The following is a 20,314-nucleotide window of genomic DNA, read 5'->3' as shown; positions in this document are numbered from 1 at the left end:
TGTGTATTGGAGGTTTATTAGTTCATTGTTTTATTATTTTTATTTTTATTTTTCATTTTACTTATTCTGAATGTGATTTTTATTATTCATGCACGATTTTTAAAATTAACAAAATTATTAATTTATATAATAATCAACTAGATACACACTTTTAAATTTTTAAAAAATTTTTAATATTTCAGCATTTCTATTTTATAACATTTCAGTATGCATCTTAGTTAGTACTATATGAGTGTTGGTTCTAGGTAACATTGCTGTTTTAAGACTTAATTGGTTTTTGGCCAAATCTTGTATAAATAGAATATACTGCTGTAAGGAATTGGTTCTGAAGAAATCTGTACTGTCACAGATGAAAGCTCAACCACAGGGATTTTTGTGAATAAAGTGTGATTTTGGATTTTATCGCTTCGAAAGTGTTTTTGGAGTACACTGTTCTTGCTATTTTCCTGCCAGTTGTTGCTGTTCTACTTTTTTTGCCTTTACAAGCTGTCTTGATGTGGGCATGTCTGTTTGCCTGTACTGGTGTTCTTACCTATCAGCACATGCCTGGATGTGTCCACATTAATGCAGTCGATCTTGATGCTGTGTATATGTCACATATAAAGACTTACACTGCCTTAATGGACATGACCTGTGACCCTGCAGACTTGCTCACAGAAGGTTTTACATGTATGTGTTTTGCCATATACATCTACACGGCACTGTACAGCAGTGCAACATCCTACCATGTATCAACTGTGTTGCACATGTGATACACATGGGACATTGGCTAGCCTGATGGTATTTGCAGAGTTGGATATCAACTATAGCATGTACGGCCAAAGTTAACTAGTAGGCTATATGCCCTGGGCCATGTATGAGCCTAGGATGAAAGGTTACTTAGCTGTAGCCGACAGGCAGGTTTCTGGGACCAGCCAGGTCAAGCAGTGCCACATAACTGATCCACACGGTTAATGATATATTTACCATGGGATCATCACACCATGTCTGAAAGAGGGGCAATGTGCAGCCTTGCTGGACAGGGATGCATAGTATGGCAGGAGTATGTAAAGCGTATGGGACAAGGATCTGTCCAGCATGTGGTGATCCTTGTACTAGGAAGGTGGATGTCTATGAAGTATGTGTTTGAGATCAGGATGTGTATATGTAGCATGTCCAACATCACTGGATTGGACATGACTTTATTCAGGGTAGGCATCATGCTACATAGTGGAGATGGGGATTGGGAAGGCTGGTGTAGGCCATCTGATCATGGCCAATACCCCTTAAAGGAAATATGTGATCTGATATGGGTCACTTTAGTGTTGATTATGGCTGAACAATGATTTCTATATTCATGGATGGCACCCTGTCATGATTAGGGTTGCCACTTATGACTACCTGACAGGTGTGGTGAAGTAACTATCACAGGAATGACAACTGCCCAGCTGCATCCCTTATACACAGTGTTCATTATGTTGACCGCTGCTTAGGTGGTAGTTCATGGGTATAGGGTTATTAACATAGGGGTGACAATGCAATATGTAGCTGTCAGATTGTGGCCATATGTCACACACCTCACCCACAAAGCCCCTTCTGTATGTTGCTGCAACACTCATTGAGTCAGCTATTGCTCCTAGGTCATAGTCATTCGCAAACTTCAACAGGCAGATGCCTTCTGTTAGTCTGTGTGGTATAGACTACAATGAGGGGGGGGTACAATGAATTAACCCTGTCTTACTGTAGCTGGCACCGCTGTGATGTGCATGTATTATTCAGACACCTTCTGTAGTGTTGGTTTTGCCAGCAGTCCAGTTGCAAAACACTCCTGTGACATAGGAATGCACATCTAGTATACTGAGTGTAGGTGGAACACAGTATGGGTGATGATGTCCTATGACCTGGCAAGGTTATGACATGCTGTGTGAAATCAACCTTACTGTCATCTACATCTGTACTGATGACATCAAATAAGTTGATCAAGGTCCATGGCCTTTCAGACCAGACTTAGCAGGGTAGTAGTGCAGTACTTCCCATTATCAGTGGTGTCTCCCCCTTTGTGGGTTGTGATAACTGTTGCTGTGCACCATTTAGTATGTACACAGCCTGACATGAAGTTATGTTTTACATAATGTGCATATGGAGAGAAAATTGTTTTGCCATATGTGTATGATACAACCTGGGATGTGGACAGGTCCCATGCAGCCTGAGTGCAGCTTGTACCTGCATAGTTGTGGTTACAGGGGCTCTGTGGTGTGCATGGATATATGACTGTGTAACTGTTGGGGGAGAGCAGTGTGTTTATGTTATCCAAGACCCTATCTGGATTGCTTATTCATGCTCAGCACTTGTTCAGAACTTGTAAGCACTAAATAAGCTACTAATTACTATAGCACTCAGTCTTCCTCATTACCTATAGGTAAACAGTTTTTGTACTTACTTTTCTCACTTGCTTAGAGATAAACAGCTCTTGCACTTACTTTCCACACTTATCTAGAGGAAACTAGTTTTTTATTCAGGCATGTCCAAGGGTCAGCTCCCAGTGTTCTCTCCTGTCTATCTGATGAATCTGGGCATCTTGAGGCAATGTAGAAATTGCCTCATGTGCACAGACAACCTTCTCCTCCTACCACCCAACACTACAACCTGTGAGAGATGCACTTATCTAGCCAAACTGGAGGTAAAGCTCTCTCCAATCAAGACTGAACTTGACAGTCATGTGGAGAAGGTAAACATTTGCACCACACCACACTCATCACATAGTCTCACTAAATCTACACCACAAAAATCCACACATAGTAACACAAAAACATTTGCGGAGGCTCTCAATAATAATATTTCTAAGCAACAGAGACCTCCAAAGCAGAAATGCAAGCAGCCTCCATCCCCCAACACAACCCAAATGACACATAGCCCACAGACTCAGTGTGCCACTCAACCACAGTCAATAAGGCAAAACAACGTACCCAACACACTAGTCATAGATGACTATAGTCAGGCACAATGATGTCCCACTCACCAGGCTAAACAAGTAGAAGGTTACTGTCAGCTGCCTGTCAGGTGCCAGGATCTGCCACATAACACACGAACTCAAGTCACTCCACAACAAGTACAAATATGACTCTGTCATTGTCCATGTTGGTGTGAATGACCTGAGACGTACCTCCCTGGACTACATGAAAAGAGACATGGAAAAGCTGTCTGATCTTGTAGTCCTGGCAGGTATGATCCTAGCCCTGAGTAACATTCTGCCATCACCCAGAATGATACCACAGTACAAGGACAAAATGACTGACTTCAACAATTGGCTAAGCATCTGGTGTCATTCTAAGGGGATCCAGTATCTGTCTGCTTGGGATGACATGATCAACAGACCACAATGATTTGCCACAGATGGCCTGCACCTGTTCCGGATACTGGCTAAGGCTTATGCTGCCCCTATAGTGCCTTTTTTAGGCAAGGTTCAAATAACAAATTCACCACCATAACAGGAACAGGCAAGCAAAAACTGAGGGTAATACTACTCAATGCTAGAAGTCTAAATCTCAAAATACACTCACTCGAGGCACTCCTTAAAATGGAGAACATCGATATCTGTGCAGTGACTGAGACCTGGTTCAAGGCTCCAGAGAGCACACCTGCACTACCAGGCTATAACTCATACCACACTTTTCGGCCATGTAACCTGGAGTGAAACACCAAAGGCGGAGGTGTGTCCATATTCATTAAGGATATCCACACCTCCAGGCTAGTTGCTCAGCACAATGCATCCAAGGTTATCCAAGTGCAACTAACTCTGGGTAAAACTGCAATCCAAATTGTAGCTTGCTACAGATCCCCCACCATGCCCCAGGATTCCCACTCCTCTTTTCTTGATGTACTGAAAAATATTAGTGTTCAACCAAACACCCTAATAATGGGTGACTTCAACTACCCCACCATTAACTGGGAAAACTACTCATGTACCAACTCATTAGCTCAACACTTTCTGGAATTCATAAACTCCAATGCCCTGGATCAACTTATCCACACCCCCACCAGGGGCAACAATATCCTAGACCTAGTCATTACCAACATGAGTGACCGGTGCTCCACACCTGAAGTCAACTCCTCATTGGTCTGATCTAACCATAAGCTAATCACCCGTGATATCCACATCCTGCCCCCACCCTCCCATTAAGGAAACCACAGTAAAATATTTCTCCAAAGCCAACTTCATGCTTCTTAAGACAGAAGTGGAGAAATTCATGACACCCATGCAGATGGACAATACAGTTACAACTGCTGAATCCTACACAAATGCACTCTATAAGCACTTACATGAGTGCATGGATCGTGCTATCCCAAACAGAACGAAGATGCTATCCTCCAAAAAAAGGAAGCCAATCTGGTGGTCCCCTGCCATAAACAAACTGTACAACAGAAGGAAGAAACTGTTGCAAAAAAGAGTATAATCCCATGAGTGGAGGAGCTCCCTGGTCAGCCTCAGTAAGAAGCTGAGATCCCTTATAAGATCCTCCAAAGCTAGCTACGAAAACAAAATCGCCACTAATTCCAAGGACAACCACAAATCATTCTATAGCTATGTCAAGAATCTCGATGGCAACACCCAGATCTGCTCGGAGTTACAGCACAAAGGCATGAAAATTACAGAACCAACTGATATTGCCAACATCCTGGCAGACAGGTTCAGTGCTAACTTTACCCCCCTCTCACACCCTGAAGGGCCCATATCTATACAGGAAAAATGCAGAGTCCCTGTAATCATAACTACGCAGGTAAAAGCTGCACTCTCTAAAGCCAAAAACACAGCATCCATGGGACTGGACAAAATTCCAGGCTGTGTTTTACACGAACTTCAGAACGAACTGGCTCCCCACTTAAGCAACATGTTCAATAATAGCCTTGCATCAGGCTTTGTGCCCACAGAATGGCACACAGCAACAGTTATCCCATCCTCAAAGGTGGTGCCACATCGGACCATGGGAACTATTGCCCTATAAACCTGACTAGCCTGGTCTGCAAGGCTATGGAGCACATCATCATGGATCTCATTCACAGAGACATTAGGTACCTCCAAACCTTTGACCCCACTCAGTTTGGCTTTGTTAAGGGCAGACTATGCCTCCTAAGTTTGGTGGACTTCTTTGAGATAGTTACCAAGGCATTAGATGAGGGTAAGGTGGTCCACACAGCCTACCTTGACCTCTCAAAGGCTTTCAACACCATTCACTATTCTGGTATTATCGACATACCCATCCACCTGAACATTAACCCCTACATCATGAGATGGTTTGCAAAGTGGCTCATGAGCAGAACCCACACAGTGAGAGTTGCATACCCTAGGTCTGACTGTAAACCAGTTACAAGTGGCATCCCCCAGGGCTCAGTCCTAGGAACCCTCATGTTCGGTATATACTTTTCTGAGTTACAGGCAAGCAGAGGAGGACTTTGGCTGAAAAGGTTTGCAGATGACTGCAAACTAGGGGCCATAATTGGTTCCCCAGCTGATACAGACACCCTCCAGAGGGGTCTAACTGAGAAAGATACCTGGTGTCAATATCATGGTCTCAAGCTGAATGCCAAAAAGTGCATAGTCATCCCCTTTGGATAAAACTAATTACCCATGGACTACCACATAGGTGGTAGTCCCCTACATACAGAAAAGGTAATAAGGGATCTGAGAACCCAAGTAGATAGCAAACTCTCCTTTGATAACCATATTGCCAAGGTGGTTAGAATATCCTTCTATGTGGCCCCCCTAATCTCAAATGGGTTCGCATCCAGAACAAAGGAGTCCATTGTGCCTCTCTACTCATGACTTATTAGACCCATTAAATAATACAACACCCCATTTGGGATGTACCTTACAAGACAACTGCAACAGCTTTAAAGACCACAAAAGTACCACACCAAGAGGATTACTGACCTCAAACAGAAGACCTATGCAGCCCAACTAAAGAAACTCCAGCTGTACTCGGTTGCATACCGTGTACTTAGAGGTGATCTCTGCTTGACATACAAGGCCCATGTCCAACCCAGTATTGATGGATATGCTCCACCTAAACAAAAGCCCCTGAGAGCCACATGCTCTAGGGATATAAACCTAACCACAACAATAACTTGCACCTGCTGGAGGGATAGATTCCTGACCTGGAGACTCCCCATGCTTTGGAACATGATTCCAATGTACATCAGGCAGGACCCTTCACTAGCACTCTTCAAGAGAAACCTTGACGGGTGGATGGGAGACAGACATGTACCCTGCGGATCACTGCAGTGGCTCTGCTGGACAGAGGCACAGGGAACTAATGGCTATGCTGTTCAGAGGCACAGGGAACTAACCTAAGGGGGTGGTGGAAGCCAACACACTCTAGCTAGGCTTATAAATGCCCTTGGGCAATCAGCCTAGTACCTACCTATGAACCTATAAACCTATTACATGTCTTATGTGCATGGATAATTAACTAGCTCTTCCATTTTACTTTGCTATCATGTGGATAAACCTTCGGGTGACTACAAGTCATATGTATCCTGTTATTGTGCATTGTAAATGCCAATAGAAATAATTAATGTTTGCCTAACATAACAGTAATGCTACGTAAAATGTAATACATATCTGCCTACAATACTGTACATTCCACAGTTATTGGCACAATATCCCACAATGCAAATCATAATTGTACAGTAGGCCCACCTTCGACATGTTATTCTCAGTAATACACCCATACATATGCCTACTGTTACAATATATCAACATATACTATCCCCTGTTATAGCACGTACTTGTTGGACCAACCCTGCCACTGACAGCGGCTGGAGAGGAATTGTTGGGTTCAAAGCCCTTATATAGCATCCCTTGTGGTGTATGAGGTGTTTGCCTTGTGACCTACAGCAGTACACACATAAATACTACAAGCATTACTATGCTCAACAATACATCACTACAAGATAACTGTTTCCACTATATGCATTGTGTACGCTTTAATTATTACAGAACAGGTACTACATACACAGACATTCTGAGTGTTCTACATACCTTATTAGTATAATGAGGTGTCGTTGACTGTTATTTCAATCTTTTTCAGTTTGTGTTTCAATCTTCTTTGTTATGTTCTGCTGGTATATACAGATGGTTTGAATGTGTGACAAGCATTCCTTTTATAGTTAAATATCAGTAACATGTGCTATCCTGACCACCAATTGGTGTTACAAAGTAGTTAATTACATACAAATCAGCTGTGCAGCTAATCCATTTGCCAATACAATGGCAACAGTGGTGTATAACTGAGTACTCCACTTGGGCATTGTCCCTTTGCCTTACTTTCCAGGAAAACAGCCTGGATGTGTTGTTTGTGATATATTGCAACAACTATATGGAGACGCACAGAGATATATTAGCTTCATGACTCTCGTGGATTGTGTGTAATGCCTAGAAGATGTTGTTCTACATGTGAGTACAGCTGCTATATTTCAGAACATTGCTACTTATGCAGGGTTTATTTGTACCAGATACTTCTGCAGATGTTTCAGTCTGGCAAGGAAGTTTGAGCAGCTCAAGGCTGTATGGCTATGCATATAATGTTAGGTGGTTTACAGTGTGCTCACCAGACATCTTTGGTTTGGTGTAAATGTGTATCATACTGTTCTGTTAATCAGTAATTGGTAACACTTCCTGGTGTACACACAACCCTCTGAAATGGGATTAGTGCAAACAAACCCTGTAACATCAGCAGCTGTTCCATTGTATAACAGCAACTATTTCACATAGGGCCATGTTAGTGTGTCTCTGACAAGGTATGTTAAGGCTTCTGCAGATGTCGTACAGTGAGTGAATGATTTGTGATGTTATTACAGTATGTATTGTAATTGGTTTGGGTGTGGGGGAGATGGTGGGTGTACATAGCAGATGCAGGTGTGTAGGAACTGCTTTTATACATATTCAATATGTGTGTGAGGGTTCCTTCCCTATTTGAACACCTATCCTTTAGTGGACTAATACTATGGTAATTGCAGGCTGATTCATTAAGGCACTGTTAAATGGTTCCTGTATAGCATGCAGGTGATGTTAGTCCTTGAATCCATTCGGCAATACATCGGAATGTAATAAAGTGTTGCTACATGAAAGCTGTCTATGTATTTCTGTCATAGGTATTTACAGTCATTGGAGTTGTGTTGGTGACTGACCCTCTTTGGCTAGGGTTGCCACCTTTTCAAATGGCCATAGTGGGACATTTTCAGCACACACATCATATTTTACAGGCTGACACATACCCACGGTCAGTACAAAGGTTAGAACTTTACTTTTTTGCTTAAATAAAAGCTTTTTCTTGTAGCAGTTTAGTTGCTTATTCTGTTTTTTGTAATGTTTAGGTATTTTAGATACAGAAATAACTATTTTATGCAACTATTACATAAAATATGGGACATAATTATGTCCTACAATCTCAGGACATTTGCCATTTTTAATATTTTTGGTCAGGACACAACCGCCCAAAGAGAGACTGTCCCTCGCAAAGTGGGACAGGTGGTAACCCTATCTTTGGCTCATGTCCATAGCACATATTTGTAATAGTGTATAGGCATATACTCTTCATATCCTTTGTTCATATAGTTTGGTCATGGTGGAATGTGTGATTGCTATGGTCCATGTTATACTCATATATGAACACTTCAATCACTGTATACAGGATACCTATGGAATCCCGAACACACATAATTCCCATGTCCACAGTACAGGGCCCAGACCCCCAAACCCCACATTACCAAACACTCAAACTCACGACAGTCAAACTTGCGAAAGTAACACAAACACAGAACACAAACACACACACACACACACACACACACACACACACACACACACACACACGCACACACAGACACACTGCTACCCAAACAAACCATCCTACACTATGTATGAGCAGGTGGGCAAGCCCCCTTACACCCCCCATGTGGGTGGCTGCATCCCCCACACCCCCCTACTTTAATATTCTACCTCTGAGATTGCACAAACAGACACACAAAGCAAACCCACACCCACACATTATTGTCCCCCATAAACACACAACACACTCAGAACACACACTTACACACACTAAGGCCCTCAGAAACACACTTACACACAGTAACCTACCTGAACTGCAACACCAGAAGTACTAACTAAAAGTCCCTTAACATCGAGATTTTAAAACTCGTGCTTCTGGTGTTTTGGTACTGTGGTCTTTCAGTCTTTAAGCCTTGTGATTACGCATGTCAGTATGTCAAGCAGTCGGTATTTGGTAAGTATCCCATTTATATGTACTGCTATATATATATATATATATATATATATATATATATATATATATATATATATATATATATATATATATATATATATATATATATATATATATACACACCTCTCATTGGGTACATGGCAGTTTGTCATATTTCCACACAATCCTCCCTTTTGTGTTTTAGCCTGTCAGAATACAAAGCTGCTGTCGGTACATCTCAGGTAGCTTAGTGGTAGGTTATTGTGAAGATGGTGTACATGGTTGCGTGTTCTAATCCTGGCAGTGGTCATTTTACCTCTCAGAGCAGGCACTGGTAGTGCAAGGGTGATTAACGCACATTTCAGTGGTTGTGAGCGGCTTTGCCTGTGATCGGCGAGATGTTCAGCAAAGGTTAAATCTGTGTGGTGATTATCCATGTAGTCATGTTTAAGCGCCACTTACCGGCACGTGCCAGTGCAATAACCCACTAACATCTGCTTAAAAGTGCTTTAATCACCCTGCATCCAACATCCTTTATTCGGGACCTCATAATGACATAACAGCCCTTGCGGGTCTTGAAACCGGGACCATGAACATCACAGTCACTGGCTTTACCACTGAGGCATCTGAGATATGTACAACTTTTATGGTGTTTAGTATGTACAGTGTACTACATCCGTTCCTCAATACTGCAAACACATGCATAACTCAGTTGGTGTACATATGTATGATACTTGTTAATGTTCATATGTTTGCTGAAGTCAGTGTTGCAATGTGACCTGACAGGGTGTATTATGGATGAGAATGGTTCTTGTTTTGTGTCCATTTTACATTGTGCCCATACTCCATGTGTACCCCTCCAGTTCACGTAATGAACATCCGACACAGGCCCTCCTTGATGCATTTTCCATTAGCCAGTGGTCCTCCCCCACACCAATCTCCACATACACAGCAACCATTGCTTCTATGGGGAATTAGGTTAATATTAATAGTTATAATACCAGACCTGCATGTGTTTTGCATACACTTCTATCAATTTGGAATGCTTCTGTGTCACAAAGTGTGTTCATAGATGTATATATATATATATATATATATATATATATATATATATATATATATATATATATATATATACATATTTCTATGTGCACACATCAGTGACATATATGTATATATATATATATATATATATGTATATATATATATATATATTTAGTATTAATTTGAAACACTTATACATATGTAGACTTGTATATGTTGATTCACACATTACAGTACATTACAATATACTGTACATATGTACACAAAGTGACTGTACTGTGAAATGCCTGTAGTATAAGGTGTAGTCTAACAACCACTTATCATGTATACAGATTAGATGGCTTAGTGGTAGGTCCCATGACTATGGTGTGCATGGTCCAGGGTTCAACACCTGTGATGTATTAGACATGTTTTACTACAGAATAAGGCTAATTTAAGCAGTTGTAAGCAGGTTTAAAGGTGTTTGTGCGACATTATACCAGCAGTTGTACACAGTTAAACAAACTTTACATCCTACAACCTGTGCACGCAAATATGGCCACTTCTGCTAACTACTCAGGATATATACATTTCAGTGACATAACATCTCACTATGTGCTTACATAACATTACATTGTCTGTTAACTGTACTCTCCAGCACACATGGGTTTATGTGTGTTCCAAATGTTTATTATATGGAATACTACCTATATGTGCAAGCTGTGGTTAAGGTATACTATGTAACATGTAAAACATCTCTGACTTTATTGGGATTTGAACCACGACTGCACAGATATTATGCAAATGCTGTAGCCATTACACTACTGACATTAACGTTCCTTCTGCCTATTTCCTATGTCCATGAATCCTATGTCCATGAATTGAGAGACGATACATTTACATCCTAACTACATTTGGCATAGCCCCTCACTGACACACTTCAGGGGAAACCTTGATGTGTGACTGGGCAACAGTATATACACCCCTGGGATCATGTGTCCCAGAAACATACAGCCAGGGTGTGGTGGAGCCACTCCAGTTTTATAGCTGCAAGACCTGTTGAGGAAATTGAACGCTGTTGGGTTGTCATGCTAACATGCCCTTTTGAGATCACTATATGCCTATCACCCTACACCACCCCAGTCTTCAACAGCTTCCAGCAACTCTGCCTGGAATCACTTCATTGGCTATGCTTGACAGAGGCTCAGTTACTTCATCAATGGTGCAGATAAAGCCACCACACTGTAGCTATGCTTCTAAATGCCCTTGGGCAGATAGCCTACTACCTATCTGTGAACCTCTACAGTGCAGGCCATCTCCAACATCATATGTGATTATACATAGTTTTCTGATCACAATATACAGTGCAAATTCACCATGTAGTCAGACAACAGTTAAGTACAGCAAGAGCTTATAGAAAACTGATACATAATCAGTCCAAAAGCTAGTAGACTTGTATAGGTTTCAGGCTTTGTATTACTTACCAGTAGGTTACCTACAGGAAAGATGGGACACAAGCACAGATGGGAAACATACCTGCAATAATGCCACACCAAATTGCATGTGTCAGCCTAAGGCTTTGTAATGCTGGGTAAGGCTATTGGCACCCCCATGGTGCCATTTTTAGGCAGGTCTCAGAGGTGAATCTCACCTCCATGAACTGCACAATAGCGGAATCAATGAGGGTTAGGCTACTCAACACCAGCGGTAGTACTCACAACATGCACGCTCTCACAGCACCCCTCAGTATGGACAACATCTACATCTGTTCTGTGACTGGGACCTGCATAAGGCTCCTGTGAGCACACCAGCACTACCAGACTACAACCCATAACACACATTTCAGCCACTGAACATGGACTGGCACAGACATGGAGGGGGTGTATCCATATTCATTGGGGATGCCTACACCTCCAAGTTAGTGGGGCAGCATGATACCTCTGTGATCATCCATTTGCAGCTAACACCAGCCATGACTGCAATGCAAACTGTGAGCTGCTACAGATAACCCTCCATGACCCAGGAGCACCACTACAACTATCTGGAAACAGTGGTAAACATGACAGTCCTACCAGACACCCTGTTATTGGTCAATGTTGGCTACCCTACACTTAACTGGATAACCAACTCAAGTATTCACTTCCAGGCACAGCATTTCCTGGGATTTATCACCTCATGTGGCCTGTCTCAGTTGGTAGACCGAATAACGAGAGGTGAAAACATACTAGAAGTGGTAATCATGGACATGTGCAGCAGGTGCACTACAGCAGAAGTAAACCGGTCACTGTTTAGATCTGACCATGAACTATTCACTGATGATTTCTACTCCCAACCATCTCCTCCACCCAAAGAACACACAGTGAATACCTTTCCTACAGCTAAATGCACAGTACTAATGACAGAGTTGGGAGGGTTCACAGCCCCCACGCTCAGGGATGACACTGCTCAAGATACAGACAGAATTACAAATGCACTCTATAAGCACCTACAAAGATGTATGGGTCATGCCATCAATGGTAAACCAGGACACGCTACTCCTACACAAGGACACCAGTCTGCTGAACCCCTGCAATATACAGGCTATACAACAGAAGTAGGACAGTAGTCCAGAACAACAGCAAATCTCAAGGCATGCAGACATCCATGACCAGTATTAGCAAGACACTTATGTTACTCATGTAATCATCCAAGGCTGACATCCACAGGTAAATAGGCATGGATTCGGAAGATGACCACAAAGGCTTCTTTGGCTATGTCAAGGGTCTAAGCAGTAACACACAGATTTGCACTGTGCTGGTGCAATATTGCACTGAATATACTGACCCTACTGATATCACCAACACACTTGATGACACATTCGGTGCAAGCTTCACCCCCTACAGGGTCCACAACAATACCCAAAATGTACAGTATCCCAGACATCTGAGACATACAGGTGGTAATGGTCCTTTCAAATGGTATGACAGAGCATCAATGGAGGCAGATGGTGTCCCAGACTGCATCCTGCAGACACTACAAGACAAAGTTACCCCCTGCCTAATATAACAATTCAACATCAGCCTCTACACAGGCTACATGCCCATTCAATGGTGCATGGCAACAGCTACTCCACTCCACCAAGGTGGTGACACAACTGACCATGGTAACTACCAAACCATAAGCCTGAGTAGCCTGATCTGCACGGCTATGGAGCACATCCTCATGGCACTCATTAACATAGACAATGGTAACCTCCAGACACTTGACAAAACTCAGGTCAGCTTGATTGAGTGCAGATCATGCCTACTGAACCTGTTTGACATCTTACAGTCACCTAGACTTTAGGTGTGGCGTGCAGTAGTTTACACATACTACCTGGATGTGGCCAAGGGTTTTGACACCATTCCCCACTCAGGTACTATTTCTACACTCATCAGCCAGTACATACACCCACACATCACAGTTTGGTTTGCCAACAGGCTTACACACAGAACCCACATGGTAAGCCTAGCAGCCTCCAGGTCCTACTCTTAACCAGTCACAAGTGGTGTCCCACAGGACTCAGTCCTGGGACCCCTACTGTTTGCCATATACTTCTCAGAGATATGGCCTAACACAGGTGGACTACAGCAGACCATGTTTGGTGGTTACTGCAAACTGGGAGCCATTAACTGACAGTCCAGCTGTCACAGACGTCCATCAAGGAGCCTCACATAGACCAACACAGGGTGTCAGAGTCATGGCCTCCAGCTAAACTCCACATACTGCATGGTCATTCCATTTTGGGAAACCACACACACACATATTAACACATGAGTGGCAGACACTATAATTCAGACAACGTAATGGGTATGTGGGGACTACATTAGATAGTGATCTCTCCTTTGACAATCATATCTGCAAAGTAGTTAAGACATCCGACTATGTAGGCCATCTGATTACTTAAGGGTTCCCATCTAAACAGACTGAGGTTATTGTGCCCCTTTACTCATCACTCATCAATCCCATCATCGAGTATGATAACCCATTTTGGATGTACCTCAGAAGACACATCCAACAGCTGGAAGGGCCATGAATGTACCTCGCCAAGAGGAATAATGCCCTCAGACATGTGTCCTATGCTGCCAGACTGCATAAACTCATGCATTACTCAGTGGCATCTCATTTACTTAAAGATGATATTTGCTGGCTAACAAAGCCATGTCCATGTCAGGCTTAATGGATATGCTCCACCTATGGGAATCCATGTCACAGTGAGCCACACACTGTAATGAGCTACACCTTGCCACAAACATAACTGGAAGATGCTGGAGTGACAGATTCCTGTCACGGGTACTAACCATGCTTTGGAACTGCATCCCTGATTACATTGTATGGAGCCCCTCAGTAACACTCCAGGGAATCCTTGCAGAGTGGTTGGGGAACAGTGGATACACCCCAGGGATCCCACAATTGGCTCTGCTCCACAGAGGGACAGTTAGTTAATCAATGGGGTGGTGACAGCAGACACATTTTGGCTAGGCTTATGAATGGCCTCTGGCAATTAGGCAAGTACCTACCTATGTACCTATGAACCTATACATACAGTATCGACACATGCTGATAGCTTAATTTACTGTTCAGGTATTGACTTACCTTGTGCCAATGGCAGTTGTGTGTACAATAGTTGAGGGCTGCCTATGTAGGATGCACACAGTAGACCACCTATACATGACAATTTACAGGTGGTCGTGTGTGTGTGCCATCCATGTTTACTGTGTGCACAGGTGGAGAAGGGTGTCAGTCCATAGGTGCCTACACTGTCAGTGTGTGTGCTATGCTTTCCCTCTTTGCCAAGGCATGGGCATACTGGGCATGCCTCCGTCTGCCTACTGGGGCTGGCACAGAGTGTTCTTGGTCTGAGTCCCTCTGTGCCTGTTGGACCCTTGGCAATGGTGGTGGGCTGTGAGGGCCTTCACCATTCTTTCCCTGCTGCAGCTGTTTCCGCAGGATCATATTGTGTAGCATGGCACATACTATGAAGATGTGGGCACACATGCCTGGAGAGTACTGCAAGGCTCCACCAGATATGTCCAAGCAATGGAACCATGATTTCAGCATCCCAAACACATGCTCTATGATGATTCTGGTTTGTGCGTGTGCCTCATTATGGCATTCTTGCATGGGTGTGTGTGCATTTCTGATGGGAGTCATCATCCACGGTTCCAGTGCATAGCCAGCATCCCCCACCAGGTGGCCATATGTGATGTCCCCCCTGGCAAATACCTGATACAGCTGTGAGGCATGCCAGATGTGGGAGTCGTGATAGCTTCCAAGGCTGCAAGCACGCAAATCCATGATAATGCCCTAGACATTGCACATGACCTGGCAGTTGATGGAGGGATATCCCTTGCAGTTTATGTAGCGCCTACCCTGCTCACTGGGTGGTGACTTGATGTGTATGTACGTGCAGTCTATTGCACCCAGTACCTCCGGGTAGTGTGCCACACAGTGGAAGAGACGCATATTGCTGGCCAACTCCTCCTGCATTCGGGGGAAGCATATGTGGTAACATGGCATCCAGGAACTGATGGAATATCCTGGATGCTGATGCCTGTGAGATCCCCATGATATCCCCAGTTGGCCTTTGAAAGGTACCTGTGGCTAGTATTCCCAAGATTACACATACCTTCGTGTCCACTGGGATGGGTTCCCCTCTGTCATTTCTGGCTCTGAGGCATGGCTGGCACTGCTCAACAAGTTGCTCTGTGATGTCCCTGTCCACCCTGTAATGCTATACTAACTCCAGATCATGTAGCCCCTGGTAGGTTACCCTGGGTCTGAACACTCTTCTCCTCCTCCGGTGCCTGAGATGGTTGTCAGCATCATCCTCCATACCACCTTCAGTCTCCAACACATGCTGGTGAATCAAAGCTATGGCAGCCCCTAACATGTACATATTAAAAGTTCCCCTTCTGTATACACCAATGGTGCAGAGTGTCTGGGAATACACAAGTGTGTGTGAGGTGCTTTCACACTTTATACTATTGCGCTATGGATGTTGCTGATGTAATTGGGTGTGTATGTTGAATTCTAGCTGCAGGGTATCTTAATTATGGGTTTTACAGCAGGTGCTGCTATTGTGGGGCCTTTGGTGTTGAAAAACACTTGGCTGCCGTGATTCATCTATTGCACTTTACTTCACTTTTCAACCCAATTCCCATCCCATTGTCAGGCATGCATCCAGCTGCCGGCTTTCTTGTTTTGTACTTTCCCAACCTAGGATTGTGTTGGGAAATGTGTTATGTAGCTGATCTGCTGCAAGTTTGCTTTGTTCTGCTGTGACAGTTCTCTTTTCTTTGCTATACAGCACCTCCCCTTTCCTGTTCTGCAGGTAGCTGCTAGCAGCCTTGTTAGCTGTTGTCAATGGCCCACTGTGGGTTCCTAGGTGTTAATTACTCATTTGTACTCCAATTACCATGCTGCAGCATTTCCTTATTTTCTTCTCGTATCCTTCCTGTTTCAAGTCTGGTGTGAGCCACGCACAGCCGTTTACTGGGGTTTGAGTGCGTTTTTATCCACGTTCACCTGCACATTCAGTTACCTTGTGTGCTTTCAGCTAAGCAAAGCTATGGCTACTTCAACACACCCTTATCCTGTGGCTTTGCTTAGCAACAGGCAAACTGGATTAGCAATGCTCCAATGTGCTTACAGCTAAGGTGGCGCACCCCTCTCTTGATGTCATCTTTATCTCCAGGCTACACCTCGGTGTTGTACCGCTACACTGTGAGGTACATTCTTACGCCGGCAAGGATTTTGTGATTCAGTATTACTTGTCTCATTTGCATGGCATTGACTACTAATTCCTAGTTACCATGCAGAACACTGTCACAGCCCCTTAGCAACCCTTGCGCCATGGTGTGGTGTAGCATGCGTGCCATTGACTATTATGGGGAATTCATGAAATGTGTTACATTGCAGTTTTATTACATATAAATAAATTTTCATTGTGATCCCATTTGTGCACCGATGCACTGCAATTTTACTTCGCATTAGTGTGACATTAAATGTTATTTTTTATATGTTGTGCATGTTTTTTTATGCCAGTGGCTATATATTTAGCCATTGGCATATATTAACAGTATAATATGTGAGTTTGGTCTGCTGTCATGGCTCCGATTTTATGTCTGAAAAAATGTAAACTGTTTTTTCGGTTTACATTTCTGTATGCTTACACTACGCCTGCACCACTTCCTGAATCACTATATACCTTCATTTGCATGCTATGTTGTTGTGCATGGGATAATTAGCATACATGCACCAGGAGCTGTGAGGCCGTGGAGTACACAGGTAGTGCACGTGGAAACAGCTTGTACCTGAATCGCTTGGCGGCCATATCTAGTTTTATATCACCAATGCTACGCCTGCACCTGGCGCAAGCTTCATGAATCCTGGGGGCTGTCTGAATTGTGCGCATGAATTTATGTCACAGTGAAAAATTTTAATCACAAATGTGATTTCCCAGTGCTGATATTAAAGTATGCATTATGTAATTTTAACTAGTTTATATATAATCTAAAAAGATATAAGTAACATTGTTTTCCAAAAACAGAGTGATGAGTCTGAAGATATTTTAGTTCTTATTGTAAAAGAGATGTCTTTATTAATAATTAAAATATTAATGATTATTCATGCATAGGCTCCTATGTGAAGCTTTACAATGTATTCAAAAAGTGGTAAAATAGTAGGATTGAAGGCTCATGTTCATGGAAAAATAAACACACTGGAACATGAGTGAGTGACCATTTATGATGGAAAAAAGGAGACTTTGTAGCTAAGATATAAGCAGACATAAAACATGGTAGTGTAGGTAACAGAGGGCATAGAGTTCCTAAAGGGAACTCTTGCCAACTATCAAAATCTGCTAGGTATTGTCCAGGGGAATCCAGCACTGAAAGACAAAACTACTGAGAAATGAGCAACACTTCAGATAATGCCTTCAAAGAAGACATGTAATGGGCAACAAAAATGAGAAGTTTGCAGCAGGCAAAGCTTACCAGGAAAATAGGTCCAGTTTTAGGAATATCTGGATAGCATGGCTGAAACTTGGAATTAAGTAGATTTTTATTAGATGCAGTGATAAAACCCCCTGAATATTCCACTAGTATGGACTTCGCAACTGATCAAATTTATGGGGTGGAGAAGATTGCAGATGCCATGGCAACTCAAAGGAGTGTAGCATGCTGCCTATATCTTTAGTAGTAAAGAACCAGCTGCCATACCAGTAGAAGAATCCAAGGTTCAGATATCAGATCCATTAAACTCCTGTCCAATTCTTTTACTTGATAAGAATACAAACAAAAACTTTTCTTGATGTCTATGATAGCAAAAAAAGAGTTGGCAGTATAGATTACTCTACATTACTAATCTGATGATTAATGCAGCTTGGATGAGAATTGTCTTGCTCAACCTGTGAGACATCTGAAGAGGAAGGGAGCCTCTGGGGGACATAAGTCATCTACTAAGAGTCAGTAAGAGGCAGGGTGCTAAAAAGGTACTGTGTGGAAACAGGCACCTATTACTGTCTCTGAATATAGCTTTAATAGCCAAATGATGGATCAGTAAGAGAAGAGTGTTTAAGCCATCATCAAATGTAATGGAAAGGGGTGGAAAGGACCTAGAGCAGGACCACTGTTAAAGATGGAACTAAGCAAGCATAGTTAATACAGAAAGTTGGCAAGAAAGGTTAACCTAGATGAAATAATGCAACAGTCCAGCACTGGAGAAAAATCTGAGGAAGTCTTCATGGGGAGGAAGTGTGAGGAGGAGGAGAAGAGATGGATCAGCTGAACTGGCAGAAATAATTATCAATGAATGCAAAAGCACAGAGGATAGAAAGAGAGAAATAACCACAGTCAGAATGGATTCAGATGATCGGGGTGGCTGGAAGGGATTTACAGTCAGCCCAGATCAGGTTGTGCTATTTTCACATTTTACTGGCGGTGATGAGAGAGTAACAGAGAGAGAGAGAGACAGAGACCAGCATGACTGTAGCAGATGGACATACAAGCTAAAGGGGACATAGCATCTGACCTGTTGTGGAGGAATGCCAGTCTGTGATGCTGTGGCAGATCTAGCTCTGTGTCACTGGCTGTGATGGAGCAATAATGGATGCTGCAATCAAAAATTCTGAGAATAAAATTAGAAAGGATAGCGAGTAAGAGGATGGGGAACAGACATAAAAATAAAAGTATTACATTCAAGATACATTCTTAAGATTGTTTACATCCAGATATAATTATGTGAAGTCACAAATTACTGTTATACTAATTCTGTAATGTTATTGGTTCTCACATGTGGCAAATATTCTGCAGGAACTGTACCCATTTTAAATTAGACATATGACTTCAATTAATTTTGCAGTCTAATTGGTCTGATGACATTTTAAATTATAACTGCATCTATTCAATATATGCAATGGAAAATTATTATGAAAAACATTTGCTTTTGGGTGGAATAGAACCCGCAGCCATCAGAACTTAGATGATAATTAACTAGTGGCTATATGAGCTAATCTTATAGCTACATTAGGTGTGCACAGATACAATATGCATTTTAAGTTAGTTGTCTGACAACTACTTGTGCCTTGATTTGCAGAACGTTTATTACATATTGGCACATTGTACTCAGTAATACTTGAAGCCATACTTACCCCATGCCTCACTGAGGCTTTGCAGTCTGTTTTACGATGCACATTCCTGTTTCCTTTCATCTCTGCAAGGGCTACTCATAAGGAAAGAGACTAATGAAGAAGTGCATGTGTCCATGCCATGGTATTTGTTTGCTTAGTTATGGAATGATATACTTACATCACTGAGGTGGTGGATCCACAGTATAATATGCCTCCCATTTACTATAGAGGTCAGTTTTGCATTGTTTCATGCCCTTGCAATTGTGATGACAGTGTTCCCCCATATGATTGATGCCAGTAGCACAGGTGACAACCTTGGCTAAATGATTACATGCCTCAGCGTTGTACTGAGACTTGGCATAGCTCTCCTGCAATTGTCTGCAGCTATAGTTTGTTTATTAGG

Source organism: Protopterus annectens, chromosome 3.part0 (genome assembly GCF_019279795.1).
Source record: "Protopterus annectens isolate FY-2018-M chromosome 3.part0, PAN1.0, whole genome shotgun sequence".
Classification (NCBI taxonomy): domain Eukaryota; kingdom Metazoa; phylum Chordata; order Ceratodontiformes; family Protopteridae; genus Protopterus; species Protopterus annectens.
The sequence above is the reverse complement of the archived record's forward strand: the minus strand, read 5'-3'. Positions refer to the sequence as shown.